Consider the following 17986-nt stretch of genomic DNA (forward strand, 5'->3'; position numbering starts at 1 on the left):
TTGGAAAAGATCTTCCTCCTAGTATAATCATAATAGCTGATAATCATGTTTTAGAGGGGGAAAAAATCATGGCACCCCATCTTTAACAGACTAAGTATGACATATGACCTAAGGGTCAAGACATTCCTCAGTGTTAATGTATGTATTAGTAACACTGAGAAATATTGTACAAATGTAACCAAAAGGATAGTAATAGTGTATGTGTTTTCAAGAATCCTACACAGATCCCCGCCACTCATGCATTCATGTTATTGTTACTGCATGTACGTTGGAACAGTGGCTGCAGGCCCACATTTGCACGTTCAGCTTTCTCAACGGAACCTTTCCCTATCCCTTCTTTGGTAACTTAACCGTTTAAGAAGAGCAGCTTCCAGCCACTTTCCCATATCAAATCACTTGGACAAATCACAATTGAGTGAGGTTGCTATTTTTGTGAACGGGCCGGATGAACTTGAAACAAAAATCCTCGCGGCTCATATAACTCTGACGGTGTAACATTCTGTATCTCCTATACAAGCACACAAGAGTACTTTTGGTTTCGGTTCCTCACCATCGTAGCAGCAATAATAACAATAACAAAAGAAATAATTATGAATAGTGGTAACTGGTAAGAAATAGTTAACTATGTTGATTAATCCTAGCGGGTGAGGTGCTTTGAAGGTGCTGTGTGCAGGGAACATCCCATTAAATATGTATGCATACAGTATGTAAGCAGTATATGTTTACAGTATAAGCATATATTTTGACATACTGTATATAAGTATGTACATTTATGTGTGCAATGTTGGTCTGTAGTTTCAGGTGCCTGTGTGTGAGGTGTGTTTCAATATTATAATAGGTGTGTAGTTGTTGCTATGTGCGATTGTGTGTGCTTAGGTATGTGCGTACAGTGTGTGTGTGTGTGTGTGTGTGTGTGTGTGTGTGTGTGTGTGTGTGTGTGTGTGTGTGTGTGTAGAAAGGCAACAGGGGGCAGGCCAACACTTTCAATCTTTCATAAACTGTATTGTCTGAGGCGAAGTACAGTAGCTGTTTGAGTGGTCTCGTGGAAGCGGAACCACTAGCATCTGAGACAATCCATGGCTTGGTACAGCCTGGGGTCTTTGATAATCCTACAAGCTTTACTGATGCAATGTCCATCGTATGAAGCTCAGGCCTTCTGATGCTCTGGTGTGCAGATGTCCCTCTGCAGTGCTTTTCTTTTGAGGGCAGCACAGTTCCAACACCAGGCAGTGTAACCGGTCAGGATGCTCTGTGTGGTGCCTCTGTTGTTTGCCTGTAAGAACTCATGCCAAGCTTCTTCAGTGTGCTCATCCCAGGAGAGGTCCTTGGTGATGTGAACGCAGAGGATCGGAACTACCCTCTCCACCACCGCATTGATGTGTCATGGTTCTCCTGTAGGCCGTCTCATTGTCATGAAATGGTATACTGTATGTGTGAGCTGCTTAAAATGTTAACTCTCCTACTGCCAGATTATTTATTTATTTATTGGGTCTGGTCTGCCATCAAAAAGCGGCTTACCTTTGCGACGTTATAGCAGATAGACAGACATTTATTTATTTATTTATTTTTTTATTTTTTTATTGTGCAATAGTGCACTTTGGTCTGCCAGGCAGCAGAGGGCGGCGTCATGCGAGAATGAATGTGAATTTGCCTGTTATGTGTTGAAGAAGAAGAAGACCAGTCACTGGCCACAGAGCCTTACAGCCAGAGGAAATCAACAAGGAAGTGAATTGTTCTCCGTTGATCTAACGCATAATGGATTTTTTACACCATCACCGCGGAAAATGTGTTTACAGTAGACGGCCGCGCGACCCCTCATCAGCTTACAGTCATCAGACGAACGAACCGAACGAGCGCCGTATTGGCATCGAGGTTCTGTAAAAAATGGGGCGAACGTTAACGTTCAAAGCGTGGGGAGAGTTAAGAATACAATTTGGAGATTATTTCCACCATAATAATGTCCGCCTTACATGTTAAGATTCTTAATTTCGCGTTGGTCTACACCACAGTTAGGGCTGCAAGCGAACGTTCGGGTATTTGAACGTTCGTTCGTTACGTTGGCAATCGAAGTTCGAAATGAATGGGTTCAGGTTTTTTTCTTTTTTTTTACACGAAAAATAATTATCAGAATGTGATAGGCCTATTCAGAATATCACAGTAGTAGAGATAGCCAAATACGAAATAAGTTAGGCCTACCGGTAAACACTAACAGTTAATGGTGACCGTTAAAGTAGTTATAAAATGCACCAGAACAGCTTGGAGCGTGCTCCGCTCCAATTCCGCTCCTGTTTGGGGCCGCGAACCAGCCTCGCTGACACACGCTTGATGACAGTAGAGTGAGAGGCAGCACTCTGAGCTGGGCAGAGACAGACTTGTGTGTGCTCTGAACAGCGAACACCCATCCACGCACCCAAAGATTAAACAGCCTTTGTCCTAAGCATGAGCAAAGATGGATTTCATTGCAAAGGATCTATAATGCGATTTCTGGGGTTGTTACATCGAGACCAGTTCAGCCCGAACGCGACGCGCTCCGACGCAGTCACCAAGTCTAATCATCATCCGTGCAACTCCGCTATACATTGAGCCTGTTCGTCAACAAACTGCGCAACATTTTCTCCGATTGGGTTGGATTTTCCAAGTGTTAGCCTAGGTGTTAATGCGGTCACGCATCAACGCGTTTTCAATGGATAAAACAGCGCATTTAAAACATTTCCTACACTGTGTTAGCTGGTTAAAGGTACAGTACGTTCGATGGTTCGATGGTCCGATACTCCGATTGTTCGGTTTTTATTCAATCGAACGAACCATCGAAGGTTCGATGGTCCGTTCGGAAAATCCCCCCGAAGTTCGAATCCCTAAAACAGGGCTAGATTACAGCCCTAACCACAGTACAGTAGAATCATAAGTAGAAATCTCGCTGTCATTATTTCGACTAAGCGTTAGGGTTAGGGTTTTGGTTAGTTTTAGGCATTGTGGTTAACATTCACCAGGTTAGCATTCACCAGCGTCGGCAGATCAGGTTTACATTCACCCGCGTCGAACAAATGTTATGTCGGAAGATATCGACACGCTCCCGCATCATAATGCTGCATTAAGCTGTATATCTGGGCCACAGTTTTTTATAAGAGAGAACAGAACACGATAACGGATGAGTGTAGCCGTCATGGTGTTGTGTATTTGACTTTAACACAAGCCGCGGGTTGAGGTGAATGACCCACCACTAGTAGCACCATGCCACCATGCCCTTTCACCATGTCCTGCGGCCGTTCACGCCAGGCTCAGTCAGGATTGCTGTTTCCCTGCATGGGTGACACATAAAAGGAGCCAGAGGGAGAGCCATCTGGGTGCACAGTGAAATCCTGACTGCTCATTTAACCCGGACAGTGTAAAAACGAGGGTCCTTTGCGTGTCCATTTTTGGAGTTAAATGAACACCTAGGATTTTTCTGTTCGAGTACAGCAGATGCATTATGTGTACACATGTCCACACCAGGCACGTGCACACATAGACATCAAAGGGGGGCTTGAGCCCCTGCCCTTTTATCCGTCTGTAAAAAGTGCCCTCTCCAGACCATGAATGCATTTTTTACTATGGTTAAAGAAATGCAAATGTCCTCTTTCCCTGCTATACCTGAAGACAGCATTCAAGAGAATTGCCTTGTCCAAACTCTCCTGAACTTGACCGCACCTTAGGTTGAAAGTTTAGTTTAGTTTTGCATGGTATCAAGTACAGAAAATACGCGAAAATACGCGTTGTGAGCTTGGAGGTCTGCTATTTTCGATATTTTCACCAAAAGGCCCCTTTAGAAATTTCAGCCCCTGCCTCTCTAACATTCTCTGCACGTCCCTGCAATAGACGTATTATGCGTACACATGTCCACACACACATGCACACGCGTGCACCCGGCCTGAAACCTCAGCACTAATTGGCTGTTATGTTGATAACTGCTTACGTGAAGGGCTACTGAAGAACACAACAAGCACAACACATCTGCATTATTCACAAGACTTGTTTCAGGAAATTCATTAAGAAGTGAACAAACAGGTCTCTTAACGGCATGCGTTGCATTTATCAGGCTCTTCGCATGCTTAATGTGGATTATTCATTCTGTACACTATGACAGTGATGTCAGTGCAAAGAGGATGTCATCCATTTTGTAAAAATGTCTTTTGTGAGCTGTTTTTTTTACTTTTTAGCTTCCCTTTGTTAAAGACACACAGTCCCATTATACTGAATGTCAGACAGTAATATCCTCAATGTTAATTTATCCATCTGTAACTGCAAAGAGATGTGTACACATTTGCTTACACAGTGTACCTACTGTAACACACTAAATTTACACTGAGGTTTTACTTTACACCCGCTGTTGCCAACGTTGTGTGGCTTAGTTTGTTCACATAATGATCTGTCAGAGTGGAGACATGCCGTACTTGCTGTGCAAGTTTAAGTTAAGTTCTAATCTGATTACCTGAAATTCAGGTATGAATTCCAGTTGCAGTACATGTTGTGTCAATAATATAGTGGTGTCATTGCGACCGTCAGGTCGCAGTTACTATGAAAAGCTCCACCGGCTGTCAGTCAGTCTGTCCGTCACGTTACACTTTTGCCCTACTCATATCTCTGCCACCGTTGGCTCTATCAATGCCAAACTTTGCACACACACTCCTTGGATGGCTCATTTCTCACATAGCCCTCAATAGCCCTCACCATCAGGCCGACATTTGAAAAACACATTTTTGGACACTGCTCCTACAATCATGCAAAGCGGTACACAGTATCTCTAGTCTAAAGTCATGTCATCAACATGGATCTGTCCCATTTCCCATATTCCCTCCTGATTGGCTACGATTGCCTTCTAAAGTTTGTGTATGCAACCTGAAGGTCGCTTATCTCCCGATTAGGGAGTCTTACAAAAGTAGCATCAAACAGACAATTTAGTCCCACTGTATACAGTAACATACAGTAGTTTAGTATTCTTCCGGGGCTTCCTCTGGTACCGTAGTTCCATTGTCTGTTAGACATGTGATTCCCAGAATGAAATAACCGCTCCAAAAAGAATGCTGCTGGCACCAAGGTTACTTTGGAAGGCAACAACAACGTTGTCAGGAATAATATGTTTAAAATACTTATATTTCCTGTACATTTCCGGTGCCTGCTTGATTTTGTTGGGGCAGACACTCGCGATTAAAATAGTGTTTACAGAAGTTGTCAAAGATGCATTTATGTGTAAAGGTTATTGTGCAAACTATACCGGTGAAAATAATTATAATAGCAATTGAAAAAGTCCCGGTATGACTTTGAGAAGGTTTAGACAAGGAAAGTTTATTTGTGAAACACATTTCAATATGCAGGCACAACAAGGCATTCAAATGCATTTGAAAATAAATTGGCCATAGAATAAAAAAGGATTGTAATCATAATTTACAACTAGTAAGTGTGCTCAGTGAAGTGCAGATCTCCACCAGGAGGAGTTATGTCCCAATAAATAATATTTACACTCAGTAATGTCAAACTGTGTGTCCCTCTCCCATTTTCTATCCCTCTGTGTCTGGTGTGCATGCATGCATGTTCAATTGCACATGCTTCGTTGACGTGCAGCGTATATGTTGTCAGTTGTCACGTTTAGTAAGTTGGTGACACTCTGTATGGTAGAGGCAGACATAGCGATCTTGTACACAATGACATCAACACTACTTAACTACAAAAGTGTTGGTGTAACTAATGGGTTCACTGGAAAATACTGTATATATTTTTCACATGCATATACTGTAATATTAAATAGGATGCAATAGTTACATGGAGCAAATTGTGGTGTACCGCAGATCCCATGCATTGGACAGACAGACAGCTTGCGCCCAATTGGTTGGTTCCACTAAACAGCCTGGCAAACACTTGGAGGGATGGTGGGTCTGAGATTTTGAATTCACGAAAATACTTTCAATCATGCACAAATAGTACATAATGACTTTCTTCCGGCATCAGATGCCTGAAGAATGTCGTTGCCCGAAACGTTGCATTATCAAATAAAAAAGAGTTCTTTGGCCAAGTGTAAGATGGTTTGCGGGTCATATGTACTATTTGTGCATGATTGAAAGTATACATTGATCCCTGCCTGCGCACCCGTCTCTAAGCCTATCAGGTGTGCATAAGACCTTGTTGCCTTTGCCTAGTATTCACCAAAATAAAATAGTTGCCGAGACCGATGTGAAAAATATTCAGTAATTCTGTTCCTTGACCCTCGGACATCATGAACAAGAAATGTGACACTTTTCGTTGAGTAGTTTGCTAGATTAGATGCAGACAACGGACACCCACAATAAGACACTCTCTCTCTTTCTCTCTCTCTCTCTTGCTATTTGATATGACTGCAACAAAGATATGTCAGTATAGTATATACACGCACGCACAGTCGCACACATACGCGTGCGCGCTGCCTTCTCCATTCCTTGAGCCGCCACCCATGGCCAGCTTACTACCCTTCCCTCTCTATTTGCGGAGCACCCTCTCCTCTCCCTCACTAAGCTCAGCTAAGTGAGGCCTTAAGATTAATACATGGAAGCCTGCTCTGCCACATGATATAATAAGCATGACGGCTTGCAGTTGCCTGGATACGAGGGGACAGTGGGCCCTCATATAGAAGCCACTCTAGCTGGGTCTATCTGTCTCTGTCACCACCAGGCCCCTCAGTGTTTGCATCAATACAGTAGGTTGCTTTACCCAAAAGCAAACAACATTTAGAGCACAAATGACCCACTGCAGTTGGCTAAAAGAGTCAATTTTTCCAGGAACTCTTCAGGGACCCCATTTCTTTATTTCCTTTGTTATTTCAAGCCAGTGAAAGCATCTGCCTTTGCTTACATAGAAGGAAAGCACTTCGCATTAAAACTCTCAAAGACTCAAACATTATGAGTTCTTTAATGTTGGTTTCCAGTTCATTGCATTTTCCAATAAAAGATAGGGGAAAAGCAAAAGATGTAATTTTCTTGCCTCCATAATATTCTTCAGGGATGGCTCGGGGTAGATGACAGGGTCACTGCCAGGTACACTGGCACAGTCGGTAGTGCTGTCACTTCACAGCTAGAAGGTCTTGGGTTCGATTCCCGCCGGGGAAAGTTGTGGATGTTGGGGGCGTGGAAAGAACTTTAGCCCCCCATTTATGAGCCACGTGCCTCTTACTAGGTAAAGTTTGAATCTTGAGATGTGTGGTGACAGAAGTTATTGTGGATGCCTGTGGACATCTACATCAGGGGTCTTCAATATTTTCAGGCCGGGGACCCCTTAGTTGAGAGAGAGATGAAGCAGGGACCCCCACAACCTGTCCATAGATTCCATATTGTTACATCGTTTGACAGCAAAATCAACAGTGTAGTTTGGATTCATGTCAATTTGTGTTTTCAGATATTTAACCACTTGAACCGTCAATACTTAATAAACTTGACCTTTCACTCTGTAGCCTGCTCTTTTCCCCCTCTACACCAAAGCTATTTGCCAAAAATAGTCGATCTACGTTGTGAGCGTTGTGTAGATCTGCTATTTTTGTCTAAAGTTCTCTGAATATGGACGCTAGGGTTCAAGTGGTTAATATAAAAAAGGAGGAAACAAAGTTTCTATTACACCAAGATTTGGAGGACCTCCTGTAGTAACTCTGAGGACCCCCTAGGGGTCCCGGACCCCCTGTTGAAGACCCCTGATCTACATCCATATTAGACACTCAAGAAAGTGTCAAGAAACCACACACACATTGCTAGGAAAAAATAATCAAAACACATTACAATCCCGGTAGTTGATCAGCTTTTTCTGTCCTGATTTCTCACACAAATTCGAACAGAAGACGGACCGGCCTGCTTGCAAGGCAGCCATCATCCCTACAGGATGAGTAATGGGGGGCCATCGTTCACCCACCATCTGCCGCCCTGGACCCGCTGCTCTCTGAGAGACAGGCGGTGACCTTGGTGGTGGGCGTGGGCACGGACCGTGCTGGCCCAGCCCATCTGCATGACATGGACTCTGGCACCAACTGTCCAAACGGTTCTGGGAAAAAGACGGATGCATTTTCAGTAGTAAGGTCTCTCCTGTACTCAGGGGTGTCACAAGGGGGGGAAAGTGGGACTGAGTTACTAGGGCCCAAGGTGGAGGGGCCTTAATTATTTTATACTTTAGCTATTGAAAAATAGCAGATATACAAGCTCACAGCGCTGCAAGCTTGTAGATCTGCTATTTGAAAGGTGAAAATGTGTGCAAATCTTTGAATATAATATGTATTTTTTAAGCGAACATTTGTAACTAAAGCTTTGCTTCTGGGGGGGTCCCTGGAATTAAATATTTTGAGATGGGGGTCCGTGGCCAAATACATATCATTTTGGGGATCCTTGACATGAAAAAGTTTGACCACCACTGACAAAAAATAGCAGATCTACAAGCTCTGCTTGTATATCTGCTATTTTTCAATAGTTAAAGCACAAAATGATGCGTAATAATGCGTTCCCAGTCTAAATGGGTTAAACCCTGTCCCCCTATGAAGAACATTCATGGGGGGCCCGCAGTGAATCCTTGTACCCAGGGCCCAGAATTTGGTGTGACGCCCCTGCCTGTACTGTGATAGATTTGGCACATGGCCAGTGGGAGATATATCCCTTTTTGCTGGTTTTCTTTTAATAGGAATTTTGTTTCCTATTCATGCCTGCCTTGTTTGACAGCATATGCCGGGGAAAAGTCGGAAGAGACAGTTCGAGAGAGAGAGAGAGAGAGAGAGAGAGAGAAATGTAGGTTGACATGTTGTCCATGTTGTGAGTCAGATGGGATTTTTTTTTTGTTCTTCCCTTTTTCAAGATGTATTTTGGGTGATTTATGCTTTATTCAGATAGGGCAGTGAACAGAGAGGTGGGACAGTTGGGAGAGAGATGGAGGAAGACATGCACATAGCCTTATTTATATGGCATGTTGGTGAGACATGGGGGTGCCCCCGGAAACTCCCTATATAAAGAGCTGCGCTAGCCCCTCTTGCAGACGTTTTAACAGCACGGTAATCCTATCCACAACAGTTTCCAGCGTCCCATCGTGCATTGCGCAGAAGGTGAGCGGCAGTTCCGGCGCCGCAACCGAGCCGAGTGTGATCTACAAGCTCACAACGGTCGCATCTGCGACGCGACGTGAGCTTGTATTTCCTTTGGACTGCCTGATATGTGAGCTGTTCTCCGGAGGTGTCTCACACATAATTCTACAGTAAATTCCCACGGAAACAGGTGGATAGTCAAATTGGCTACTGGGACGACAGGCCATGGACCTCAGCCATGTCACTCTGACTCATACCTCATAACTCATAACCATAAACAAACCTGATATGCCCATATAGGCATGTTACTATGACTCTGACATAACCATAAAAAAACTGAAATGCCCATATACAGGCATATGTGGAGATCCAGTTGTCCAGAGCCACAGATCCGACCTGTGCACTTATGGGGCCGACCGACTTCAAACTCTGCGCGCTCTAGGGCAAGGACCACTGATCCAACCAATTATATGCCCATATGGGCATGCCAATATACAGGGTATGGGCAGACCCGTTGAATAGAGAGTTGTGTCACGCTTTGATCTTGCCGCAAAGTTGGTTCTATGATCTGTAGTTCCTTACTAACATTGGAACTTCCTCATTGAGATAGAACGAGAACTTCCGCTTTCCATTCTTAAAATGGGATGCTAGTGAAGCAACTCTCTCTTCAATGGGTCTGGGTATGGATGGGCATAATACTAATGAAATCAGTGATCTCTCCATGTATGGGCACAAAGGGGATACAGATAGAGATGTGCAACGGGTACTCTGACAAAGCCCCTGACTTTATGACAGCGGTGTGACGGATAGGTGTGAGGGCTGTGCAGCGGACAGAACTCTGGATGTGAGGGCTGCGTAGTGGCCCGATCCTCTTATAACAAATTATAGCTTCATGAACAGACATGACTAGGAATTGTCAAATAAACATGTTTAGGCTACTTTAATTTAAAGCTAATCTAATGTTTTTCATGTTTACTTTGAAACATTAGGTCCTGACGTCTGACACATCCATAGCCCTGGCCTGGGCCAACATAATTTTGGTCCGACACTCCGCCAGTGTCATTGCTGTGTTAGCAGTAGTTCATATAATTACACTGAAGAGGTGAACAATAACTGAACACAAAACGTAAGGTAAAAAGGGGAAACAGGAAATCCATGACTTTATCCGATCCGTGCGGTCTCGTGATCAAAACAGTTCCTCCTTATAATCCACTGTCTGAGTAAGTACAGTAAGTAAGCTAAGCACACAGCAAACACAATACTCTCGTAACATTCTCTACTCCTACTACTGGGGTGCTCTCATTGAGCCTACTGTATTGTCCCACTTTCCTCGAGTTATTCTCATTCATCCAGGAAGATTTATTAATTCTTTCTCCTCTGAAACTCTGCACTTCCCACGCTCGACTCATATTCTTCTACCTTTCTCGTGTGCAGCTATGTCATTATCCTGGCTTTAATTACTGGCAGTGTGGCACTCACCTCTCTAAACTAAGTCTCAACTCCTCTACTGTCCTGAGTCCTTTTGACAGCCATATGCTAAAGCTAATAGGTGATTAGGTAGCTCAGGTCTGATCACAACAATACCAAGACTAAAACCCTTCGAGACATGACATTTTTGGGAATAATTAAATAATGTAATCTGGACTCTAGAGCAGTCCTTGAGGGGGTTCCAGAGGGTCTCAAGCTAAATGATTGATAGACCCTTATGGGTCTGTAACTTTGACAGTACAAAATGGATCCATTTGGACTGTTATGGGGGTCCCATAACAGACTCTATCTCACATAATGACAGGAAAATCTTGCAGTATGGCAGGCTCAGCAGAACCTGCTTTTCCCATCCTACCGATGCCTGGCAGAATTGCTATATAAGATGTACACAATGTAAACACAATGCAATAGACTGAATGACTGACTTTATTTTGCAAAAGCCCTACCTTGGTAAATACTATACAGACACGACACCAATACTCTCGCACAAGGGTTGAATTCTGTTCTGATACACCGACAATGCTTGCTGTTAGAAGGGATTCTACGGCGCGCCTGAGCCTACAGTATATGGCTAGTCCGGTGTGTCACAGGATCGGTAGTCTAACCTAACGCGGACATTCTATGGCCCTGACAGATCTCATCGGCTCCTCCGGCGTCTCGGAATGGACGTGGCGGGGGACATGACTCCTGCTGCTGTCCTCTTTGAGTAAATGAGGAAGTGATCCGCGGTGGAAAACAATTGATAAATCATAGCGATTTTATAATTATAATGGATAAACCTAAACAAACCAGTTCACATGAACAATACTGATGTAAAATAAGATATCTGAACGGTTACATATATTTTATATACAATTAAAATGTCGTGAGCCACAGTTACAGGGGCGCTATCCCAGGCTTTTCTTTCTTGAAAAGTCTGGATCCTGAGGCTACAGGATCAGGGACAGCAGTTGCAGAGGAGGAAGACACTGCAGCAGCTTGGACAAATAAAGACTTTTATTTAGGTGCTAGTACAAAAATGATAATGTTTCAATGCATTGCTAATGCAATTAGCTGCATGACTCTGAGGAAGATGCAATAGCATCGAAACGTCATTCATTATTTTTTGTACTTGCACCTAAATAAAAGGCTTTTGTCCGAGCTGCTCCATTGTCTCTCTCCTCTGCAAATGCAGTTAGCTTTAAATGGTATATTAAAAAAAAGCAATTGAAGCATCTCCTGAAAAGATAAGAAAAACTGTTCTTATGTTTTATGAATCACACCATGTGAAAACGGCCACTTATTGTGTGCCAGAAGTTTTGGCGTCCGAAATGTCTCGTCAAACTACCTAGTATTTTTTGCTGAAAGTACCGGGAGAATACAAATTTCCCTGCAGTGAAAACACATACCGTGATTTTTGACTTTTTTTTTTCACAAGCAGGTCTGTGCAAGGAGTCAATATTAACAGTTAAATCATTGTATTTGGGACTGAATGCTTCACCTTGCATAAGGGGATTCATTATTAGGATATAATCCATATTGCATTCGAATGTAGGCCACATTTTGACTTGCATATTGTGCACACATGAAGAAGCACAAGGGATATTCTGTGGAGGATGTCTCTTTTGATGCCGTTTCCGGGTTTTGGGTCATGACCTAAAAGTATTTGTGTGTCTGCATGCAAACACATTGTGCATGGATGCCTGTGGGGGTGTGCAGCCGCTTGTATACACTTTGCCTGCGAGTTTGTATTTGTATATATGTGTGTGTAGGTGTTTTGATCAATTTAGCGCCCGGGGCTTAAGTCTCACATTATCCAGCGTTGGGTGACTCAGGGCAAGTGTATTTGCTGTAGAAGCAGTCAAACCCTGCTCTCGTCTCATACCTGCTGGTTCCTGCTGGTTCCTGTAACCCCAGGCTCTGCTTGGAAAGAGAGAGCAGCACACATACTGCAGTGAATCTCCAGTACCACTCCTGTACAACCTAATACCGTACACCAAGGGTCTTCAGCGGGGGGTCCGGGACAGAGTTACTAGAGGGGGTCCTCCAAATTTGTGTGGGATTTTTTTCTCCTTTTTTATATTAACCACTTGAACCCTAGCGAACTTTAGCCAAAAAATAGCAGATCTACAAGCTCACAACGCCTCACGCTGTGACGCGTTGTGAGCTTGTAGAGCAGCTATTTTTGGCAAAGAGGTTTGGTGTAGGGGGGAAAAAGAGCAGATTAAGTACACAGTCAAAGGTCAAGTTTTTTGACGGTTCAAGTGGTTAAATATCTGAAAACACACGTTGACATGAATCCAAAATACACTGATGATTGTGCTGTCAAACGATGAAACAATATGGAATCTATGAACAGGTTGTGGGTGTCCCTGCTTCATCTCTCTCTCAGCTAAGGGTTCCTTGGCCTGAAAACGTTGAAGACCGCTGCTGTATACTCTTTAGTGCCACATTTGCCATAAATGCCACATCTTGAAATGCTTTAGAACAGTCAGTGGTTCTCAAAGATTTTTCTGTACCCCCAAATTGATATTTATTTGATCACGGACCCCCATCTGAAAATATTTTGTGCCAGAGAACCCCAGAAGAGAATATTAGTGTTAAAAATGTTTCAACATTTCCACTTTGAGAACGTCTAGGCCGGGTTTAAGTGGTTATAGTGTGAAATCACTGGAGGGTTGAGTGATTTCCAGGTTTATAGTGTCATGATTTAATCAGATAGGGAAAGATCAAACTATTGATTAAGAGAAATATCTATATGTATGTAATGAACAAATCATTAAAATTGAATGATTTGAACTGACTGAACACAGGCTCGCTTGTGAGACGTCACCAGATGGTCTGTCAGGAGGAACTAATAATGACTGATGAGTCTCACCTGGGGAGATTCACTGTGATTGACAGAGATTCATGAGTCGCTGGAGTGTGGCGAGGCATGGAGAAGCGCGGGGTGCTTCAGTAGCTCCATTGGGACATTCAGTATGCAGTGGTGGAAGAAGTACTTCCATGTTTTACTTACAGCAGGCACGTGCACATAATATAGACATCAAAGGGGGCTTGAGCCCCTGGGTGCCATGGCATTGGTCCGAAGGTTCATTAGTCCGAAGGTTCATTAATCCGAATCTGTTAAGAATACTATGCCTAACCCTAACCCTAACCCTAAACTCAGTAACCCTAACTAAATTCAGACTAATGAACCTTCGGACTTATGGGCAGTCCCTGTGTGTGTCCAATATGATCCGACAGTGTGCAAGTGGCATTTCGATCGGAACGACGGTTTCCGATAACAAAACCACTGACTGACTAGGCATGTAACGATTCGCTCAACTCACGATACGATGCGCAATACTACAGTAGGTTCACGACGCGATTCTTTCACGATTGTGATTGTGAGCAAAATGTGATGCGTGTGTGGAGCTGACTACGGGTACAAGGTGTATATCATAATATAACAGGAGTATTGCACGATGGGTGGGGTGTGTTTTCCCGACTTGCACGTCGTCTTCATCAATTCAGCCTCGTTGGCGCAGTAGGCAGTGCGTCAGTCTCATAATCAATTCAGCTGATAGGTCTGGATAAATATTTTCTTCTCACAGAACTTCAAATATCCAGCTGTTGTTGTTGCAGTGTCTGGTACAGTAATGGCCCTTTTGGTATAACTGGCTGAACAGTTGGGAAGTCATATTTCTTGGACGTGTCGGTGGACACTATTCACAAGGGGCTGCAGCCAGCCGATGTTTATCTACACCAAAACACCTCACTTAGAAAGCTGTTCATGGAGGCGGTTGGGTTTTCTTTTTCTGCTCTGCTTGGAATTCCGATTTGCAGGATCTTCTCTCTGTGAAACATTTTCTTGAGTGTATTTCAGCATATTTTTTTCCCACCATCATTTTGAAGGGTGTCCTTAAATGATTCTTGCAGAACGTTAATTGACAACTTTATTGGCTACTGCAGTTTAACATCAAAGGCCATACCAATCCCCTCTTGTATAACTTTGAGGAAGTTCTGTGTGGTCCATGCTTGCGTCCTTGCTGCACATGATGTGTCCTTTAGCCAACATTATTTGGTTTGGTAATGACGATGTAGAGTTCAGTAATTAAGGACAATTTGTCTCAATTCAATTGAACAAACAATTAGTCCGAGTGGGTGCGACGCATGGCTTGCTCATTGCAAGCCGCAAGTTGCTTGCCTGGTAAACCAGACCGAACACAACAACACCCCCTGGCGGTTAACAAAGTGTGTGATAGAGGCTGGCAACGCCAGGCAAGCAAGTTGCCAGAACAGGAAGTTCCCCCTTGCCCCTCCTTAATTCTTCTAAGTAGAAGGCACTTAAGTGTTCCCACGCGTTTCCACACACATTTTAGCCACTTGAGCGAAACCCAGCATCCCTATTCAGAGACGGAACATTTGCCAAAAATAGCCGATCTAAAGATAGATAATATATTATTTTATTTATGATTATTATAATCAGCTATTTTCAGTATGAATGCAGGTGTGCCTTGAGGTTTTTGACCTGCCCATTGTTGTGCCTTGCATGGGCACGACACGTTTGAAAAGCAGTGCTGTGTGCAGTAAGTACAGCGGTGACAGTTCTATGAGTTCAGTCACAGTGTCTGTCCATATACTGTGCAGCACAGCTCCCCCACTGCTCAGATGACAGCCCAGGTCACCACACTTTGATCACAGGCACTGGGCGTGACAGACTCTGTCTTTTGAGAAAGGAGGAGGAAAGAAGAGGTTGGTTAGGTGATGGTTTTAGCTGTGTCTTATGTAACACACAGTTCAATTTATATTGGGGGGGATGCATTGTGAGCTTGTAGATTGGCTATTTTCAAATGACCAAACTGTATATAGGGCATAAGTGGTCAATGTATGTTTTGTAATAATACAGGTAATCAAAATCTACAAAGTAACTATAGTAACTTGAGTACAATAAAAGTACAATATTTGCGTCTGAGATGTTGTGGAATTCAAGTAAAAGTATTGAAAAGTACAGTACTTGACTAAATCTTTTTTTCTTCTTTTTTTTTAACAAATGGCAAAAATAGACAAATAAGAACTACTGTACATGTACATATTATGTACATAATCCATGTAATCCAGATGCCCCCCCCTCCATATTCTGAACATTTCCTATTTCTGCTAAAGTATTTTTTACCAGTACTACTGCCAACTTAATTTTTTATCTTTATTCTTATTTTTATTACACCTAGTATTATCATTATCACCTTGTTGCATTCTTATTTATTGTAGCTTTTATGAGTGAGTGACAAAATACAACGGTCTTGATTCTCTCGAGGAGACACTAGTATTGTAAGTACGTCCCCTTCACAGGCCAACAGTGGCGGTTGGTTGGTGCAGCAACGGGGACCACCGCAGTACAATTGGGGGATTGGCAACGACTTACAAGCTCTATTAAACCTTTTAGGCCTAGAATTATTGAATGCTTTAACTAACTATTGAAAAATAGCCGATCTACAAGCTCACAGCGCGGCACCGAGTGCCGCGCTGCAAGCTTGTAGATCTGCTATTTTTGAAAAAGTCGTGAAAATGTGTGCAAATCTTTGAATATAGCCTATGTATTTTCAAAGCGAACATTTGTAACAAAAATGTGGGTGGTCCCTGGAACTAAATATTTTGAGATGGGGGTCCGTGGCCAAATACAGTTCATTTTGGGGGTCCTTCACATGAAAAAGTTTGAGAACCACTGACATAGTGGTCTCTCAAGAACAGACTAACTGAGCTCCAGTTAAGTGAAAAGAACCTTTTCTTTGACAATGGCCAGCCAGATTGCTGACATAGAAACATAGGTTTTTCAAAAAACCTTAGAAGGATTCAAAAGACACTTATAGAATCGAGTCAAAATTTAAATGTTCAAGTTTTTTCAAAAATAGCAGATCTACAAGCTTGCAGCGCGGCACTCGGTGCCGCGCTGTGAGCTTGTATATCTGCTATTTTTCAATAGTTAAAGCATAAAATAATATTACGCAATAATGCGTACCCCGGTCTAAATTACTTAAAGATGTGCCGGTCGAATGACTGCCTCGCTGCCTTACTGCCTGCCTGACTGACCTGAATATCCCTCGGCCGCACCGCGGGGGGAAGGAATGTGCTCGGGGACCTTTTACAGCAAACACAAAATTGCCATAAAAACACCATGTTAGCTTATTGGTTTAGCCTGTGACAACACCCTCATCCCCTGGAAACAACAATAGCATGGCGAGTATGGATGAGCAGAGCAATTACAGTACAATACAAACTGCAGCATATCGAGTGAGATATGGCAATAAGTGCTGTTAAAAATGAATGTCAGTGTCATATTTTATGGTGCGTTTTAAGCATGTACTTACAGCTCATTAATATACGTGTGGCTCGGTGGCCGCTGCACACTGCAGCTTGAATATTCAAGGGTAGAATCACTGGCATGTGCCAAGATGACGACTCTTCCTGTTTATCATAATTGATCTTGTGTAGGCTTCAATGCTCCTTTGAATTAGCATTTCAATAAATACATAAGTACTTTCAACCTCGGCATGTCATTATATCTTTTCAAAAATAGCAGATCTAGAAGCTCACAAAACAGATCTTGGAGTCTTTAACAATGTATGTTTTACCTGACTCTGCTACTGCCTTATTCTGTTCTCAAGATACTGTACTCTACAGTAGGTCCAAAGTTGTACACTACCTTACTTTACTGGTATTTCTGGTGTTGCTTGGCAACCAATTAGCATCCTGTAGGGTAAGGATACTCACGTAAAAAAATAAAAACAGAACTGTGCAGTGACCAGCAGACGGGTGAATTGATCATTTCAGTGCTGTGTGTTTCACAGTGAGTAGTGTAATTTTATTTGGGGGACTTGTTGTCTGCCGATGTGAGAGGATACAGTAAGTAGGGCGGTCGTTTCCATAATCGAGGCGCAGACTCGCCTAAAGTGATATTTTCATATACCTTTATGTGTGTTATGTTTGTTACACTTTGAAAATGTTTCGAAAGCCCATTTTAACTCACATGTGGCATTTAACACGTGGCTTGAAGAACGCAACTGTTGTAAACGCTGCATTGCGCCTTTTTCCACGGCGCTTTACAATGTGCATTACGTTCACCCACAAATGGAAGAGGAAACTGTGCCAGGCGTCACCCTGCTCACCGTGAGCATTTAGAGCAGGGATGTCAAACTCAAATACAAAGTGGGCCTAAATGAAAAAAAATGGTACAAGTCGAGGGCCGGACTGGTTCAATGTTTATTTAATTGCGGGCTTGTTCACAGGCCCTCGATATGCGCCAATGCACTAGCAGTGCATTGTGGGACTTGTAGTATTATGGTGGTGTATGTGTAACAGAGTGACTCACTGACTCAGCCTGATGGCATCAAAAGTCTAATATTTCCCCCAGTCCACAGGGTTTTCCCTTTGGTCAGATGGTTAAGATGTTGGACTTTCATGCGGGAGACCTTGGTTCGAATCCCA

Source organism: Nannobrachium achirus (assembly GCF_963921795.1).
Source record: "Nannobrachium achirus genome assembly, chromosome: 16".
Lineage (NCBI taxonomy): Eukaryota > Metazoa > Chordata > Actinopteri > Myctophiformes > Myctophidae > Nannobrachium > Nannobrachium achirus.